This window comes from Somniosus microcephalus, chromosome 14 (assembly GCF_052327205.1).
Source record: "Somniosus microcephalus isolate GS21.2 chromosome 14, FLI_Smic_1.0, whole genome shotgun sequence".
NCBI classification, from domain to species: domain Eukaryota; kingdom Metazoa; phylum Chordata; class Chondrichthyes; order Squaliformes; family Somniosidae; genus Somniosus; species Somniosus microcephalus.
In genome coordinates this window covers 13,384,003-13,404,301 of record NC_141000.1, presented here as the reverse complement: position 1 = coordinate 13,404,301, position 20,299 = coordinate 13,384,003, and positions in this window count along the sequence as shown.

Sequence of the window (20,299 nt, the reverse complement as noted above, 5' to 3'; positions counted from 1 at the left end):
TATGAGTCGTGTTTGGTAGAGACTGTTGGTAGATGAGGATTGAGCATTGTGTGAGGCTAGTTGTGCAGTTGGTGGGATATGGCATTTGAAGATGAATTGACTGACCTTGACCACTCGTGTGAGGTCATTAAACTTTTTCCTGCACTGATTCCAGGTCCTCAGGGCTACACTGCTGGCATTGACCACATTGGCTATCTGCTCCTACTGTACTCTCGTCTGTTGCCTGGAGGGCCGCCTGGCCCCCTGTGGGAAGAGGACCTCTCTCCTGGAGTTGACCTGCTGAACCAACGCCTCCAGTGCTGCTTCGAGAATCTCAGAGCCCTTTCTCTGGCCTGTTGAGCCATTATTCAATCTTGTTTTTATGATAGTAGCCTTCACAATGACTTCCACCACCTGTTGCAGGCAGAAGTCACCTCCACTTTAAGCAGTGCAGTCTGCCTTTAAGGAGTGCAGACTAACTTTAATTGGAGCTAGCCTTGCACGAACTTGGCACCCCTGCTGAGCGTTCAGCCACTCAGCAACACATTGAGCCCTCGGCTGAACAGTACAACCATGCAAAGTAACAGGCAGCATGAATTTCGCGTGCTGCCTGCAGTGCTCCGATAGCAACCCGCGCACGTTTTCGGGGGGCTACCAAATTTCTGGGCCATAGAATCGTAGAATTACAGCACAGAAGGATGCTGACATGAATCTTGTCATTCATGTGGAAATGACTTATGAAATAATACTGGGCGGCCTGCTGGTGGCGCTGTCCAGGGAGAGTATAAATACTCGGGCATGGGCCCAGCTTGCTCGGAACATTCTTTAACAGGAACTAGTGAAGGACACAACTAGACTTCCATGTTGTAAAACAGTTGATTAAAGCTTTGTTTAACGCTTAGACCAAGTGCCTAGTAGTTTTCTTATATCAGAGGCTATTCAGCCCATCGTGTCTATGCTGGCTCTTGGAAGGAGCTACCCAATTAGTCCCATTCCCCTGCTCTTTCCAATTGGCCCTGCAAATGTTTCCTGCTGTGATGTTTGGCAGTCACGCCCTCATTCTGACGGGACTGCTGCAGAGTGGTTGAAAGTGGTAACGGCAGGAACAACTCGGTACAATATCAATAAAGACTCTTGTCTTTCTTTCTTTTGTCTAATTTATTGATTTTCAGAAAGTCATGCTCTTTGAGGGGAGGGACAAAGGATCTGGGGACGTGTAGCTTTTATTACCCTTTGCAGTGCGATCAGCAAAAATGGCTTTGACAGTTCTAACATATAGTAGATGCAGATAGCAGTTAAACCAACCATTGAATAGCTTTACATCAGCAGGACATATCAACCTGCTCTTCAAGTCAAGTTATTGGGCAAGTTGGTCTGGTGGTATGTCGCTCGGAGGAGGGGGGCTGCAAATAATCATAATGGCCCATAATTTCCGATCGGAGGCTTCCTGCGTGCGGAGACCACCGATCGGAAAAAAATCTACGCACTTACCTGAGGGCTCCTGAGGTCCGGACACTTCCGATCCTGGGCCTCGCCACAGTCGAAATGCGCAGGGCCCATGTATCCCAGGGGCGCAGATGGTTTGTAAGCGTCCCTGGGATCACGTGGGCCAGGCCAACCAATGAAAGAAGGGAATCTCCCTCCATACTTTTGACAGATAGACCTGTCAAAAGTATGAATGGAGATCACCCCAAAAAGACACTAAAACATTAAGGGGAAAAAATTCAGTTGGTTTGCACCTCCCATTAGTACGCTAAGAGGGCGCTAATGGGATACACAGCAACCAGCGCCCGGGCACGGTGATGTTTGCGTCGCTCGCGAAATTGACCAGACATTTTGCGGCAGCGCTAAACACTACCACCATGATCTCCTGCGCCCGCAGATCGTGAAGTCAGTCGAGCGTGCAATGCTCCGGTAGCACCCCGGACCGGATATTGTTCTTTCCAACAGATTTGATGTACAGGTCTCTCCAGGCCAAGATTCAAGGCTACAATGAGCAGGGTGTGGATGGCGAGCAAGATCGACCCTCCTCTTTAAGAACTGGCCAGCGCCAGTGTGTCTGTGTTCCATTGCTAACTGACATCACATGAGCTTTGCCGGCGCTCTGAGGCAGCTCGTACACACCCCTAAGAATCGGAAAATACGGCCCATTAATCAGATTTTACAGGTGATGTACAATCAAAAAATGTATTTGAAAGCTTGAAAGGAGCAATCACACCTCAATAATTTAATGTTACTTATCACCTGTGAGGTTAAATAATTACAGCTTAGAATCAGGAATCGTTGCATGCACAATCAAAAATGTATTTGAAAGCTTGTGCGCAGCAATCCCAACTCAATATTTAATGCTGTTTATCAACTGCAATGCTGAATAATTATAGCTTAGAGTCAGGAATGGGTGAGTGTATACAATCCAGAGATCAAATTGAATTAAAACTCTGAATAAGTCAATCAAATTAGTAGCATCTGTTTCAGGGATTTCACTATATCAGGAATATGTTTTTATATTTTAGAGCATTTCATGAAGCACACAGCAAAGCAAATATTTCAAAAATGTATTTTCTTTAAGTTTCTTTAAGTTTAAGTTTCGAAACATTATTAGAATAAAGAATAGTTCAGAAATGGCAGGGATCAGACGGGTGGGAAATGTGAGGCAGAACAATTTGGGCTTGGAGTGCATGTGCATAAATGCACGGAGCAGGGTAAGTAAAGTTGGTGAGCAGCAGGCACAAGTAGGCACGTGGAATTATGATATTGTGGCAATAACAGAGACTTGGCTCAAGCAAGGAGAGGAATGGGCACTTAATATTCTTGGCTACAGTGTATTCAGGAAAGAAAGGGAAGGAAATAAAGGAGGGGGGTTGGCAGTATTGATAAAATATACTGTTACAGCACTAGAAAGTGATGATGTACTTGAGGGTTCAAAGACAATCTAATTGGTTAGAATTAAGGCACAATAGAGGGGCCATTACGCTGCTGGGTGTAGACTATAGGCCACCAAATAGTGGGAAGGAGATAGAGGAGCAAATTTGCAGGTAAATTGCAGAAAGGTGCAAGAACTTTAGAGTAGTGATAATGGGGGACTTCAATTATCCTAATGTAAACTGGGAAAATAACACTGTAAAGGGCAAAGAGGGGGAGAAATTCCTGAAATGTGTACAACAGAACTTTCTTGATCAGTATGTTTCCAGCCTAACGAGGAAGGAAGCAGTGCTGGATCTAGTTCTGGGGAATGAAGTGGGGAATGGAGTGGAGCAAGTGGAGCATGTTTCAATGGGGGAGCATTTGGGAAACAGTGATCACAATATCATTAGGTTTAGAGTAGTTATGGAAAAGAACAAGGAAAAATCAAATGTGAAAATATTCAACTGGAGGAGAACTAATTTCAGTGAGTTGAAAAGGGATCTGGCCCGGGTGGATTGGAATCAAAGATTGGCAAGTAAAACAGTAAATGAGCAATGGGAGGTCTTCAAAGAGGAGATAGTTCTGGTACAGACTAGTCACATTCCCACGAGGGGGAAAGGATGGGCATTCAAAGCTAAAGCTCCTTGGATGACTAAAGATATAGAAATGAAAATGAAACAGAAAAAGGGGGCTTATGATAAATGTCAGGTTCATAATACAATAGAGAACCAAGCTGAATACAAAAAGTACAACGGAGGACTGAAAAAGGAAATAAGGGAGGCAAAGAGAGTGTATGAGAATAGATTAGCAGGTAACAAGAGGGAACCCAAATGTCTTTTATAAGCATATAAAAAGTAAAAGGTTGGTCAAAGGAAGGGTGGGGTTGATTAGGGAGCAAAAGGAAATCTTCTTGTGGAAGTAGAGGGCACAACTAAGGTACTAAATGAGTATTTTGCATCTGTCTTCACTAAAGAAGAGGATGCTTCAAATTTCACATTAAACTAGATACATTGGATAGGATAAAAATAGATAAAGAGTAGGTACTTGGCAGCACTCAAAGTAGAAAAGTCACCGGTCCGGATAGGATACAACCTAGGTTGCCGAGGGAAGTACGGGTGAAAATTGTGGAGGCTTTGGCCACAATCTTCCAATCCTCCTTAGATATGGGAGTGGGAGAGGACTGGAGGATTACAAATGTTACACCCCTGTTCAAAAAAGGGGAGGGGGATAAAGTCAGCAACTACAGGCCAGTCAGCCTAATGTCGGGATGGGGAAACTTTAAGAGACAATAATCTGGAACAAAATTAATGGGCACTTGGAAAAATATGGGTTAATAAATGAAAGCCAGCATGGATTTCTTAAAGGCAAATCATGTTTGACTAACTTGATGGAGTTCTTTTATGAAGCAACGGAGAGGGTTGATGAGGGTAGTGCAGTTGATATTGTACATCAAAGACCTTTGATAAATTACCACATACAGTAATAGACGTTAGCAAAATTGGGATTAAAGGACCAGTGGCTGTGTGGATAAACAAAACTGGCTAAGGGACAGAAAGCAGAGAGTAGTGGTGACCGGTTGTTTTTCAGACTGGCAGGCTGTGTGCAGTGGTGTCCCCCAGGGTCGGTGTTGGGACCACTGCTATTTTTGATATATATTAATAACTTGGATACAAAGGGCATAATTTCAAAGTTTGCAGATGACACGAAACTCGTAAAGGTAGTAAACAATGAGGCGGATAGTAATAGGCTTCAGGAGGATATAGACAAACTGGTGAAATGAGCAGACACATGCCAGATGATATTTAACGCAGAGAAGTGTGACGTGATTCATTTTGGTAGGAAGAATGAGGAGAGGCAATATAGACTACATGTTATAATTTTAAAGGAGTACATGAACAGAGAGACCTGGGGGTATATGTACAGAAATCTTTGAAGGTGGCAGGGCAGGTTGAGAAGGCTGTTAAAAGCGCATATGGGATCCTTGGCTTTATTAATAGAGGTGTAGTGTACAAAAGCAAGGAAGTTATGCTAAACCTTTATAAAACACTGGTTAGGCCCCAGCTGGAGTATAGTGGCTAATTCTGGGCACCACACTTTAGGAAGGAAGTCAAGGCCTTAGAGAAGGTCCAGAGGAAATTTATTAGAATGGTTCCAGGGATTAAAGACTTCAGTTATGTGGGAGAGACTCAAGAAATTGGGCTGTTCTCCTTAGAGCAGAGAAAGTTATGGGGAGATTTGATAAGAGGTGTTCAGAATCATGAAGAGTTTTGATAAAGTAATTAAGAAGAAACTGTTCCCAGTGGCAGAGGGGTCAGTAACTAGAGGAGACAGATTTAAGGTGATTGGCAAAAGAACCAGAGGCGACCATGAGGAGAATTTTTTTAAGCAGCGATCATTTGTTATGATCTGGAATGCACTGCCTGAAAGGTCGTGGAAGCTAATTCAATAATAACTTTAAAAAAGGGAAGTGGATATATACATGAAGGGGAAACATTTGCAGGGCTCTGGGGAAAGGGCAGGAGAATGGGACTAATTGGATACCTCTTTCAAAGGGCCGGCACTGGGACAATGGTCTGATTTGCCTCCTGCTGTGCTGTATCATTCTATGCTATCATTCCCTATTTTTATTAAATCCCAATTTCCCTGCTTACATATATAAATGCAAGTTGTTGTTGTAGTAATCCCTAGGTCAGCCCCGTATATTGTTATTACCCTATTACTATAAGAACAGCAGCCTGATTGGCAGCTAACTACATTGATGTTATGATACAAGTGAGAATCAGGCTGAATATAGAAAGTTCAGAGGGAAGTGAAAAAGAAAATAAGAGGGGCAAAAAGAGAGTATGAGAATAGATTGGCAGCTAACATAAAAGGGAATTCAAAAGTCTTCTGTAGGCACATAAATAAAAAATGGGTAGTAAGAGGAGGGGTGGGGCCGATTAGGGACCAAAAAGGAAACCTACGCATGGAGGCAGAGGGCATGGCTGAGGTACTAAATGAATACTTTGCATCTGTCTTCACCGAGGAAGAAGATGCTGCCAAAGTCATAGTGAACGAGGATGTAGTGGAGATACTGGATGAGATAAAAATTAATAAAGAGGATTACTAGAAAGGCTGTCTGTACTTAAAGTTAATAAGTCACCAGGACCGGATGGGATGCATCCTAGGATGCTGAGGGAAGTTAAGGAGGAAATCGCGGAGGTATTGGCCATTATCTTCCAATCCTCCTTAGATACATGGATGGTGCCAGAGGACTGGAGAATTGCAAATGTTACACCCTTGTTCAAAAAGGGTGTAAGGATAAACCCAGCAACTACAGGCCAGTCAGTTTAACCTTGATAGTGGGGAAACTTTTAGAAATGATAATCAGGGACAAAGTTACAGTCACTTGGACAAGTATAGGTTAATTAAGAAAAGCCAGCACGGATTTGTTAAAGGCAAATCATGTTTAACTAACTTGACCGAGTTTTTTGATGAGGTAACAGAGAGGGTTGATCAGGGCAATGCGGTTGATGTGGTGTACATGGATTTCCAAAAGGCGTTTGACAAAGTGCCATATAATAGGCTTGACAGAAAAGTTGAGGCCATGGAATAAAAGGGACAGTGGTAGCATGGATACTAAATTGGCTAAGTGACAGGAAACAGAGAGTAGTGGTGAACGGTTGTTTTTCGGACTGGAGGAAGGTATACAGTGGTGTTCCCCAGGGGTCGGCACTACGACCACTGCTTTTCTTGATATATATTAATGACTTGGATTTGGGAGTACAGGGCAAAATTTCAAAATTTGCAGATGAGACAAAACTTGGAAGTATAGTGAACAGTGAGGAAGATAGTGATAGACTTCAAGAAGACATAGACAGGCTGGTGGAATGGGCGGACACGTGGCAAATGAAACTTAACGCAGAAAAGTGCGAAGTGATACATTTTGGTAGGAAGAACGAGGAGAGGCAATATAAACTAAAGGGTACAATCCTAAAGGGGGTGCATGAACAGAGAGACCTGGGGGTATATGTGCACAAATCGTTGAAGGTGGCAGGGCAGGTTGAGAAAGCAGTTAAAAAAGCTTACGGGATCCTGGGCTTCATAAACAGAGGCATAGAGTACAAAAGTAAGGAAGTTATGATGAATCTTTATAAAACACTGGTTTGGTCTCAACTGGAGTATTGTGTCCAATTCTGGGCACCACACTTTAGGAAGGATCTGAAGGCCTTAGAGAGGGTGCAGAAAAGATTTACGAGAATGATTCCAGGGATGAGGGACTTCAGTTACGTGGATAGACTGGAGAAGCTGGAGTTGTTCTCCTTAGAGCAGAGAAGGTTGAGAGCAGATTTGATAGAGGTGTTCAAAATCATGAGGGGTCTAGACAGAGTAGAGAGAAACTGTTCCCATTGGCAGAAGGGTCAAGAACCAGAGGACATAGATATAAGGTGATTGGCAAAAGAACCAAAGGCGACATGAGTAAAAACTTTTTTACGCAGCAAGTGGTTAGCATTTCGAATGAACTGCCTCAAAGGGCGGTGGAGGCAGACTCAATCGTGGCTTTCAAGAGGGAATTGGATAAGTATCTGAAGGAAAAAAATATGCAGGGCTACGGGGAAACAGCGGGGGAGTGGGACTAGCTGAAGTGCTCCTGCAGAGAGCTGGCATGGGCTCAACAGGCCAAATGGCCTCCTTCTGTGCTGTAACCATGCTATGATTCTATGATTCTAATACCAACCTTTGATGTTCTGACAGTAAGTGCGCTGGAATTGTCCTCATCTCTTTATTTCCCCATGACCTGCTGAGATGGGCAAAACATTTGTATTCTAGGACAGGCCTGAGTACAACTGTCAGATGATTCTGTGATTCAAGCTGATATCTCCTAGTCTGGAATGCAATGCTCTAACAATGTAACTCCGACTCCAACAGTATTTCCAACATTTAATCTATGGTTTTCTTCCTCCTTTGATGTTTTAATCACTGCCTTTCCTCTTCTGAGCGAAACTTATTTTTCCTATTTAATTTTGAAAAGCCCTGTGTTAAAAAAAAAGTTGTTAAATGAACAAATTCTTACCATGGATGAGTATTACAAACTAAGCTGGCCAGCTATAGCGGTGTCGAATGTTGCAGCACAGAAACTGGCCATTTGGCCCAACAAGTCTGCAGTGGTATTTTGTTCAACACTCTACTGTTCACTCCCCGTATTCTTTTTCAAGCAACTATCTAATTCCTTTTTTTAAAGAATTTGTGGGCTTTGCTTCAACATGATTTGTGACGTAGAATTTCACATTCTAACCATCCTCTATATAAAAACATTTTTTCCTAACCTCCCTTTAGCTGTTTTTGTGATTATTTTAAGTTTATATTCTCTCGATAATGTCTCACTAACTCGTGGAAATAATAATCCTTAGCATAATCCTTCACAGTTTTGAAGATGTCTATGATATCATACCTCAACCCTTCCAGCTCTAGTGAAGAAAGGCCTAACTTCGCAATTATCCCTTCAAAACTGTAACCTTTCATAGGAACATAGGAGAAAAGGAACAGGAATAGGCCATTCAGCCCCTCAAACCTGTTCTGCCATTCTATTAGATCATGGATGATCAGTTCCTCGTTTGTTCTATATTTCTTGATACCCTTACCTAAAAAAAAAATCTATCGATCTCAGTCGCTATTTCAATTGACCCAACATCCACAGCCTTTTTAAAGAAAAAAGGAAAGAATGAACTCTCGTTTATATCGCTCCTTTCATGATCTCAGGATGTCCCAAAACGCTTTACAGCCATTTAAGTACTTTTGAATTATAGGCGCTGTTGTAATCACAGAATCACAGAAACCCCACAGTGCAGATAGAGGCCATTTCGGCCCATCGAGCCTGCACCGACACATATCCCACCCAATCCCCGTAACCCCTACACCAACACATATCCCACCCTAACCCCGTAACCCCACGTATTTAATCCCCCTAACACTAAGGGTCAATTTATCATAGCCAATCAACCTAACCCGCACATCTTTGGACTGTGGGAGGAAACCGGAGCACCCGGAGGAAACCCACGCAAACACGGGGAGAATGTGCAAACTCCACACAGACAGTCACCCGAGGCCGGATTCGAACCCGGGTCCCTGGCGCTGTGAGGCAACAGTGCTAACCACTATGCCACCGTAATGTAGTAGAGAGTTTCAGATTTCCACTACCCTTTGTGTGAAAAAGTGCTTCCTGATTTCACTCCTAATGGGCCTAGCTCTAATTTTAAGTTTTTGGGGGTTAAATTGGATAACCCCCTGAAAACGGGTGCAGGGATCGCGATGCACAATTAACCCTCGCCCGTTGTTTGCACTGCAGGCAGGACGCCAGCTTCGAGCTGGTTGCTCAGTTCCATGATTTCTGCGTGCAGCCAGCGCTCCCCGCACTGTTGATTGGCTGCACACATCAGCAGGGGGGGCCCAATATCGTGAGTGCCTAGCACTACTGAAAGCTAGCCTGCACCTCTTAAAGGGGATGTGCATTGTGGCTGCTAGTGGTGCTGAGATCATTCTGGATATTGTGCTGTGGAATATTCAACAATGGCGGATCATGGGAGAGAGTGGGCACCAAGGTTTTTGGACGCTGCACTGGAAGTCTTGATGGAAGAGATGGAAAGGAGAGATGTCCTGCATCCTCAGGGGGACCAGAGGCCCTCCAGACACATGCTTAGAAGGCAGTGGGAAGAAGTAGAATTGAAGGTCAATGCTAGGCGTGTTGCTCCAAGAACATGGATACAGTGCAGGCAGAAGTTTAATGATCTGACACGAGTTGTCAAGGTCAGGAGTGCTCTTGAAATGGCATGTCTCACCAACTCAACCACTGGCCTCATCCACTGCTCAATTCACTACAACTCCATCACTCACCTACCAACAATCTTTATCAATCAGAACTCATACCTAACATTCATAGGCTTTACCTCATCCTCATACACTTAGCACTGTTGCAAGCCTCGCACCCACATCTCACAGCTTGCACACACTGGCAGCTATTCAACCATGACAGCTATATCAACCAAGCATTTTGCACGACACCCACTGACACACTTCCCTCTTTCTTGCAGGAGAAGGTGGCACACAACAGGATGCAGCAGGAATTAACGGGAGGGGTGAGACATGCTTGCATGTTTTAAACCCCACGCAGGGGACGGTGCTGGCCATTATGGGGAGGGGCACTGCTGAGAGCCCTTCTCGCCCTCCTCCTCCTCCCCCTTCTAGCAGCTTGTCCTGCTCTGTGTGGCCTCTCCTCATTCTCCCAGTCATGCTCAATGCCAAGAGGAAGCCCTACTAGGCTACCCATGTCTGGGGAAGCAACTGGTTTGCGCACAAGCCTTTAAGTCACCCAAAAAAGTACTTTGGCACCAGCCAGACCACTCCCTGTAGACTACTGAAACTTTAAACAAGTTTGGAAAAGCACCCAAAACACGTAGAATTGCAGCAACAGCCAGAAGAAATAATCCAGCAACTAACCTGCAAGTAGTTGATGCTCCCTTTAAATAGCGCTGATATAGGGGCCCTTCATGCCGTTGAATGCGTGTTCAGCTGTGCAAGGTTAAGAGAGCACGTAGGCTGCAGCGTGGTGCTCCAAAATGGCAGCGCTGGCATCAGTTCAGTGTTAACACTGATTGACGACATGACCTGCCTGCTCTGCTTGCTGCCAGTGGTCGGTAAGTGCATGCGTGTAAACCCCTTTACAAATATGGCCTCCAGCACACTTCCCATTGGAAGTTTGCACGCATGTCGCGAACGCCTTTTTTAGTAGTTTAAGGGGCTTTGTCGCACCCAAAAAACGGAGGCTACAGAGCCCAATTTCACCCCCTCTGCCTCCTACAGCAGAGGAAATAGTTTCCAGGTATCTACCCTATTAAATCCCTATTATTTTAAACACCTCGATTTGATCACCCCACAACCTTCCAAACGCAAGAGAATATGCAAGCTGTCCTTATAATTTAACCGTTTAACGCATCACTTGTACCATCCTTTTGAATCTACACTGCACCATTTCCATTGCTTTTATAGCCTTCATGTAATGGGGCTCCCAAAACTGTAGACAATACTCCAACTGCAACCTATCTGAGGTCTTGTACAAATTCAACATTACCTCCTAATTAGAAAACCAAGAACACTGTTTGCTTTTTTTATGGCTTTATCTACTGGGGCTGCCATCCTTTAAAGATCTAGGCTGACACTCCAGTGCCGTACTGAGGGAACGCGGCACTGTCGGAGGTACCGTCTTTTGGATGAAATGTTAAACCGAGGCCCCGTCTGCTCTCTGAGGCGGACATAAAAGATCCCATGGCACTATTTCGAAGAAGAGCAGGGGAGTTCTCCCCGGTGTCCTGGACAATATGTATCCCTCAATCAACATCTCTAAAACAGATTATCTGGTCATTATCACATTGCTGTTTGTGGGAGCTTGCTGTGCGCTAATTGGCTGCCGTGTTTCCTACATTATAACAGGGACTACACCTCAAAAAGTACTTCATTGTCTGTAAAGCGCTTTGAGACATCCGGTGGTCATGAAAGATGCTATATAAATGCAAGTCTTTCTTTAATAAACTGTGTGTTTGCACATGCAGATTCTCTGCTCTGTGATTCAAAACCTTACCATTAAAAATGCACTTTCTTTCCCTATTTTTACTTCCAAAATGTATTATTTCATATTTTGCTACCTTGACTATATTGGCCACCTATCTGCCCATACTGCTAATCTATTTATGTCATCTTGCAACTTTTCACAATTCTTCTCACAACTGCCATACCACTCAGATTTCAATATTGTTCATTCAATTCTTAAGTTCAGGTCATCTATGTTTATAGTAAATACAGAGTGGATTCAACACCGGCCCCCGTGGAACACCACTCAACACATCTCTCTCGGCTGACAGACTTTCTGTCCTCCAACCATCTCTCCATTCTCTTTAATTTAACCTGATCTTTGCCATAAGTCTCTTAAGTAGTACCTTATCAAATGCTTTTTAAAAGCATTAAAGTCTTAAAGTATCTGCCCCGAGTTGCCATTATTTCCACTGCCGCTGTGATCACATTATAATGGGGTTATCATATTCCAGCGAAATTCCGGCCATGGCCAATCAAACCACTGCAATTCCCTCCTCCAGCCCAATAATGAACTAAAACCCTGGTCCATTGCCACCTTTAGCATTTTGCTATTGAAGAAACACAGGACTATCTCTAAACCTAGCAAAACAATTGCTCCCTGTGTTCTACCCAACAACCCCGAGTCTAGAATTGAGGCTCTGATTTATTTTAATAATAACAAACAGTTCTGCAATTATATGCTGAAGGCTGCTCCACGTCATTGTGGGTTTGACTCATTGCAGACTCACCAATACCTCAGGATTCCGTTTGGAACGTACTACTATTTGGCAGCAAAACGCATCAATCTCACTCAGAGGCCACAGGACGATTGGTGGCAAATGGAAAAGCTTTGCAGAGGCTAGGATTAACAAATGTTTTTGGGCAGGGAGAGGAAATGGCAGCTGTACTCTACTACTGTTACTTCAAATACTGCTAACTGAAGAGTGCCTGATACCAGCAGGGGGTAGCATAAAAGAAGAATTCTCCAGGGCTGATGCACCTTATTAAGTGCAATATTTAAAAAATAACAGTTTTGTTATTTCAGGGAGAGGTCACACAAACTGCTGAGCATACTTTTAGCCTTAAAACAGGATTAACGTCCGAATATGATTTTCATGCATTGGGGCATTTATAAAGCTGGCACTAATTGCGTACTTTATTTCCAAGGAGAGCCTGCTATTCCACAGATTCAAGCAGGAGATTCACAATACCCACAACTTGCAGCGAAGTCCTCCTCTCTGCTGTCGCTCTCACGACAGGTCATGGGAGAATGAAAGGAAAACTGATATAGCAGAGCCAGTCAGGCTAGGAAATTACAATTAAAAACAGAAAATGCTGGAGATACTCAGCAGGTCAGGCAGCATCTGTGAAGAGAGAAACAGAGTTAACGTTTCAGGTCGATGGCCTTCCGTCAGACCTGAAACGTTAACTCTGTTTCTCTCTTCACAGATGCTGCCTGACCCGCTGACTATCTCCAGCATTTTCTGTTTTTATTTTAGATTTCCAGCATCTGCAGTATTTTCTTTTTGTATTAGTAGGAAATTACAAAGTACTGGAAGCACATCCGTCACTAGACTGGCAGAGATCAGACATAATCCCCCATGAAACTAAATAACTTAAATGCATACCCAGCTTAAGACCTGCACTGTAAACAGACACATGCCGACTCATCTATTATGAAAACTGATGAACTCACTCAATGTGCCCTCCGGGAGATGACCTCGCCAACCTCCTTCACCTCCTGTTTAATCCACCCACCACTGACTCTTTGAACTCTGTCAACAAATTAACAATCACCGCCTTTCTCCACATTTCCCTCCAGAATGTCCGTTCACTGGCGAACAAGACTCTTGCCATCCATAACCTTATTCTGGGTAATTATGTTGACATCATGGCTTGGATGGAAACTTGGCTAATGGGTGGCAACACCGTGTCCCTTACGGAAGCCTCCCAGACTAGCTATACTTTCTTAATATATTTTATTAACTCTTTCTTATCCGGCACCTACGGGACCAGGATGGTGCCGGTTGATGAAACATTCTGGATAACAGAGAGGTATACGGTACCCACCAAGGCAATTTTTAACACAAACAAAAATAAAAAATCAAGAAATGTACTGTATAACTGGGTACTCTCCTACAGAATGTTCCATTAAATGTATGGTAGACGATGTCGGTTATTAAAGTAATCCGGATGATAAAGTGACGTTTAAACAAGAGTTTACTGTATAATTATTATACTTTCCTCCATCTGTCCTGTCCAACCTACTGCTGTGGTGGGGCGAGGAGCTTATGGACTTCCTTATCGCTAAGACTCAGTCCATCCATTCAGCTGCCTCTGCTATCTCCCCCCGCTGCCCCCCCACTTTGCCTCGCCCACCAATATAAACCTCCCCCAAGGTTCTCCCTTGCCCTAGCCCTGAACTTGAGTCTAGTTCCTCTCCTATCTCCCTCATGCCTTCTCCAAGCTCATCTTGTCCATGAGACACACCTTCCGCTGCCCCATTCCCACTAAATTACTAACCGCGCAGCTTCCTGTCCTGGCCCCCATTAAGGTTGACATTTTAAATGGTTTCCCTCTCCTCAGGTACTGTCCTCCTCCCTTTCAAAACTGCCGTCATCTCTCCCCTCTTCTAACAATCCTGACCCCTCTGTCCTTACAAACTACTGCTCCAGGATATATATTGTTTGTGCAGACTAGAGTGAGCTTTAATTTACATCTAACCTGACCTGAGCTTGCATCATACAAACACTGGATGCCTGAAATGGAAAATGATCCATTCCCAAGCACTAACATCCCTCATCCCGATAAGCACAGAATTCGTAAAAGGAGCACAAATGTAAAAGAAAGACGTGCATTTATATAGCACCTTTCACAACCTCAGGGTGTCCCAAAGCGCTTTATAGCCAATAAAGCACTTTTTGAAGTGTAGTCACGGCAGCCATTTTGCACACAGCAAGCTCCCACCAACTTCGATGTGATAATGGCCAGATAATCTGTTTAGTGATGTTGGTTGCGGGATAAATATTGGCCAGGTTTAGCAATGAAAAATTAAGTACAATTTAAAAGTGTGCACGTAAAAGAAGAGTGAATTAAAATGAAGATGGAAAATGTGTGATGAGAGTGCAAAGGGAGAGTTTGAGAATGGCGAAGTAAAGAATGTTTCAAAAATGAGTCAGAAAGAAAAGTTTGGAGATTCAGAGATAGTGGGGGTGGGGTGGGGGTGGTGGGTGTTGTGGGGAAAGTGAGAGAGATTGAAGAGGTAAGTAGGGGTGCAGAAGATAGTTCTGCAGTCTGGAGGGCCAACAGTTATTCTCTAGTTTTATATAGTCTTCAGAGACAGTGGCCAGTGTTTCCTGCTTCTGCTCACTCCAGCCCATTCCATCCATTAAAGTGAATGGGTTGAAATCGTGGTCTGTTGAGAGTTGAAGCATAAAACCCCAAGCTGTATCTTCAAGCTTCAAGTGACATTAAAGAGCCATCAGCTCCCCAGTGTAAAGTTTGTGCTAAACACATATGATAGATAACACACACTGCAAGAGAAAAGAAAACACTGCCACAATATCTTCAAACAATGTCACACAAAATATAAAACAAATGTTCCCAATTCTCACATGTAAATCATGCTATAATCAAGTCCGGAATTTTCTGGGGTGGTAGCGGGCACGATCGGTGGCGGGCTGAGTGAGAAAGTTGTTATTTTTGACAGTGGGTCGGGAACCCACTGTCATCCTGCTCCCACGTGCCTTTCCCCCAGGCGTGTCTGTCATCGCGGAGCCGACCCGACCCAATCGGCAGCGGCGGGCGACCCAATTGAAATCATTATTAGGTTGTTTACAGGCACTTGAGAGTCCTTTCTCACTTACTTTTTACATTTCCCTGCATGGCCATGGGTTTCATGCAGCTTGGGAATCACGTCTGCCAACCTGAGGCGGGAGATCAGTAGCCATTGCTCCAGCTGATTATTTGACAGCATCAAATGTATATTAAAAGCTCCCACCTGACAGATGATCACTTTCCTCAGGCAGAAGCTGTTGCTCAGTCCATTTGCAGCACAGATTCTGCAGGCTGCAACTCTTTCCAGCAAGGACTCCATCCAATGTCACCTCATTGGAAGAACTCTCTCACCATTGACAGAATGCTTCTGACATCTGTACTTCACCGGCCGTCTATTCCATCAACATGGGTACCGTTTATACTGTCTCACCTTGGTCCTCAGAATCAGACCACGATGATCCCCAACACCAGCAGCACCAACAACAACACCAACCTCCTCCGCAATCAACTGATGCTCCACAGGACACAGGGCATCAGCACCCAAGCACATTGCTGCCTGGGAGGCCAGGGATGTCCACATCATGGCCAGATTTAGTTAACCTTATGCTGTACACCCATATGGCTGTCACATGATCCGCCAGGTTGACACCACCCCACATCAACACCATAAAGCATCCCTACAATGACCAAACCATTCCTTTCACACTCATCACCATTGCAGGGGGTACTGTTATGTCTCACCATTCACTGCAACTCACTAAGCCACTTCCAAAGGTGCACACAAATCTGTCCAAGACCGGAAAGTGTTGAAAATAAAGATTTTTATGTCTGACACCACATTAACAGAAACTTTACATAAACATTGGATAAAACACCCAAGTGGCTAACCTTGTGTGTTGTTAGTTGGTATGATTGCACTAGGATGAGGGTGAGTGTGAGGGGTGGCTCATGAGATGGGGATGTAATAATGTAGATAGAGAGGGATGGGTGGACGTGCAAGGTAAGTTGGTGTGAGTAAGGATGTGCAAGAGTAGGGTAGGGAAGGCAGAGTGATGGGGATGTGATGAGGGGCACAGCAGGATGCAGTTGAGTGTGGCTTTGTACTAACGTTTCCTGATCTAATGAGACCATTGAAAGGTTTACGGCACTGCACCCAGGTCCTCCTGACCACATCCCTGTTTGTGACCTCCTGTGCAATCTGCAACCAGACTGTCTTGGTCTCCTGGGGAGGTCTCTTCCACCCACGGGAAGGGAAGAGGATCTCCCTGCGTGCTGTGACTCTCTCCATAAGCATATGGAGGGAGTCATGGGAGAGCCTGGGTGCAGCCCTCTGCCTCTGTGCAGTCACTGTCAGTGTTTGCAGCACTCCAATGCTGTAGTGCACTGACAGCACTATGTTAGATAAAACTTCAAATCCAATGTGGCCATAGTCCCTTTAAAGATCCTGCCTGAAAACGCGGCATGAATGATATCACCAGACCCGCTCCATCTCATTGGGCCGGGTAACACGCTGGGCAGACTTCATAGATCCATTAATGTAAATTCATTTTCAACAGTGGGATGGAGCCAGCAGCGGGGTCGCGACCCGCCACGGACACCTCCCACATAGACCCACCCAGGTAGGCAAAATTCCGGCCCAAAGGTCTGCAACTAAGTCAACAAAACATTGGTTTTATTAGAAAAAGTAATTTCTCGCCAATACTAATTCGAGTTACCTTGTACATCCAGTGACAACCATGTGACATTAATTTACTGATATTGGTTTTTCTGTTGAACAGAGTAATGTGTCTCCGGATTGAAACCCTTCTATCTCACAACACTGCTTGAATCAATTCAGGAGAGTTATTGAGAACGATTTTCGACCAAAGTATTTGTTCAAAACCCTAATCATTTCCCTGTCTTTAAAACTGGAATGTCATTTTTATTTTACTTTTCCTTAGAGATAAAGCGCAGTGTAATATAAAAAAATGTAAATGTTAATACTTCGAACAAAGGTCTGATTCATTCAGTGAGGGATGGCAATGCTCGGGAATGAAAGTTTTCACTGGCTGCATCAAGCATCAGAGCAGAAGCTGGCCACAGCCATGAGCTTCTGAATGCACAACACAAAGTATCCATTAGCACTTAATAAAGCACAATACTGTATTAGGAGCACTTATGATCGGCAATAAAAGCCTGAAAGCTGAACTCGGCACTTTGATCAAATTTAAATGTTTTTAAATTTGTTTTTATGGGATGTGGGTGTCGCTGGCAAGGTCAGCATTTATTGCCCATCCCTAGTTGCCCTTGAGAAGGTGGTGGTGAGCCGCCTTCTTGAACCGCTGCAGTCCGTGTGGTGAAGGTACTCCCACAGTGCTGTTAGGGAGGGAGTTCCAGGATTTTGAGCCAGCGACGATGAAGGAACGGTGATATATTTCCAAGCTAGGTTGGTGTGTGACTTGGAGGAGAACTTGGAGGTGGTGATGTTCCCATGTGCCTGCTGCCCTTGTCCTTCTCGGTGGAAGAATTTGGGAGGTGCTGCCGAAGAAGCCTTGGCAAGTTGCTGCAGTGCATCTTGTAGATGGTACGCACTGCAGCCACGGTAGGCTGGGTGGTGGAGGGAGTGAATGTTTAAGGTGGTGGATGGGGTGCCAATCAAGTGGGCTGCTTTCTCCTGGATGGTGTCGAGCTTCTTAATGTTGTTGGAGCTGCACTCATCCAGGCAAGTGGAGAGTATTCCATCACACTCCTTACTTGTGCCGTGTAGATGGTGGAAAGGCTTTGGGGAGTCAGGAGGTGAGACACTTGCCGCAGAATACCCAGCCTCTGACCTGCTCTTGTTGCTACAGTATTTATGTGGCTGGTCCAGTTAAGTTTCTGGTCAATGGTGACCCCCAGGATGTTGACGGTGGGGGATTCGGCGATGGTAATGCCGTTGAATGTCAAGGGGTGGTGGTTAGACTCTCGCTTGTTGGAGATAGTCATTGTCCTCTTAATGGCGTGAATGTTACCTGCCACTTATCAGCCCAAGCCTAAACATCGTCCAGGTCTTGTTGCATGAGGGCATGGACTGCTTCATTATCTGAGGAGTTGCGAATGGCAGTGAACACTGTGCAGTCATCAGCGAACATCCCCACTTCTGACCTTATGTTGGAGGGAAGGTGATTGATGTAGCAGCTGAAGATGGTTGGGCCTAGGACACTGCCCTGAGGAACTCCTGCAGCGATGTCCTGGGGCTGTGATCATTGACCTTCAATCACCACAGCCATCTTCCTTTGTGCTAGGTATGACTCCAGCCAGTGGAGAGTTTTCCCCCCGATTCCCATTGACTTCAGTTTTACTAGGGCTCCTTGATGCCAGACTCGGTCAAATGCTGCCTTGATGTCAAGGGCAGTCACTCTCACCTCACCTCTGGAATTCAGCTCCTTTGTCCATGTTTGGGCCAAAGCTCTAATGAGGTCAGGAGCTGAGTGGTCTTGGCAGAACTCAAATTGGGCATCAGTGAGCAGGTTATTGGTGAGTAAGTGCTGCTTGATAGCTCTGTCGATGACACCTTCCATCACTTTGCTGATGATTGAGAGAAGACTGATGGGGCGGTAATTGGCCGGGTTGGATTTGTCCTGCTTTTTGTGGACAGGACATACCTGAGCAGTTTTCCTCATTGTCAGATAGATGCCAGTGTTGTAGCTGTATTGGAACAGCTTGGCTAGAGGCACAGCTAGTTCTGGAGCACAAGTCTTCAGCACGATAGCCAGGATGTTGTCGGGGCCCACAGCCTTTGCTGTACCCAGTGCACTCAGCCGTTTCTTGATATCACGTGGAGTGAATCGAATTGGCTGAAGACTGGCTTCTGTGATGGTTGGGACTGCAGGAGTAGGCTGATATGGATCATCCACTCGGCACTTCTGGCTGTAGATGGTTGAAAACGCTTCAGCCTTGTCTTTTGCACTCATGTGCTGGACTCCACCATCATTGAGGATGGGGATATTCATGGAGCCCCCTCCTCCCGTTAGTTGTTTAATTGTCCACCACCATTCACAACTGGATATGGCAGGACTGCAGAGCTTTGATTTGATCCGTTGATTGTGGGATTGCTTAGCCCTGTCTATAGCATGCTGCTTCTGCTTTTTAGCATGCATCTAGTCCTGTGTTGCAGCTGCTCCTGGCATGCTCTTTTACACTCCTTATTGAACCAGAGTTGGTCCCCTAGCTTGATGGTAATGGTACAGTGAGGGATATGCCGGGCCATGAGGTTACAGATTGTGGTGGAATACAATTCTGCTGCTGCTGATAGCCCACAGTGCCTCATATGGATGCCCAGTTTTGAGCTGCTAGATCTGTTCTGAATCTATCCCATTTAGCACGGTGGTAGTGCCACACAACACGATGGAGGGTGTCTCCAGTGTGAAGAGGGGACTTCGTCTCCATAATGGCTGTGCGGTGGTCACTGCTACCAATACTGTCATGGACAGATGCATCTGCAACAGGTAGATTGGTGAGGTTACGGTCAAGTAGGTTTTTCCCTCGTGTTGGTTTTCTCTGTTGCCATGTCTGTAGCCGAGGTCGATGCTGGGTGGTCCGTCCGGTCTTATTCTTATTATTGTGATTCGTAGCGGTTTGTTACAACTGAGTGCCTTGCTGGGCCATTTCAGAGGGCAGTTAAGAGTCAACCATGTTGCTGTGGGTCTGGAGTCACATGTAGGCCAGACCAGGTAAGGGCGGCAGATTTCCTTCCCTAAAGGACATTAGTGAACCGGATGGGTTTTTACCACAATCTGATAGTTTCATGGTCACCATTACTAGCTTTTTATTCCAGATTTATTTAATTAACTGAATTTAAATTCGCCCAGCTGCCGTGGTGGGATTTGAACTCACGGCTACTAGGATCATTAATCCAGGCCTCTGGATAACTAGCCCAGTAACATTACCACTATCACAGAATCACACAGAAACCCCACAGTGCAGATAGAGGCCATTTCGGCCCATCGAGCCTGCACTGACACATATCCCACCCGATCCCCGTAACCCCTACACCAACACATATCCCACCCTATCCCTG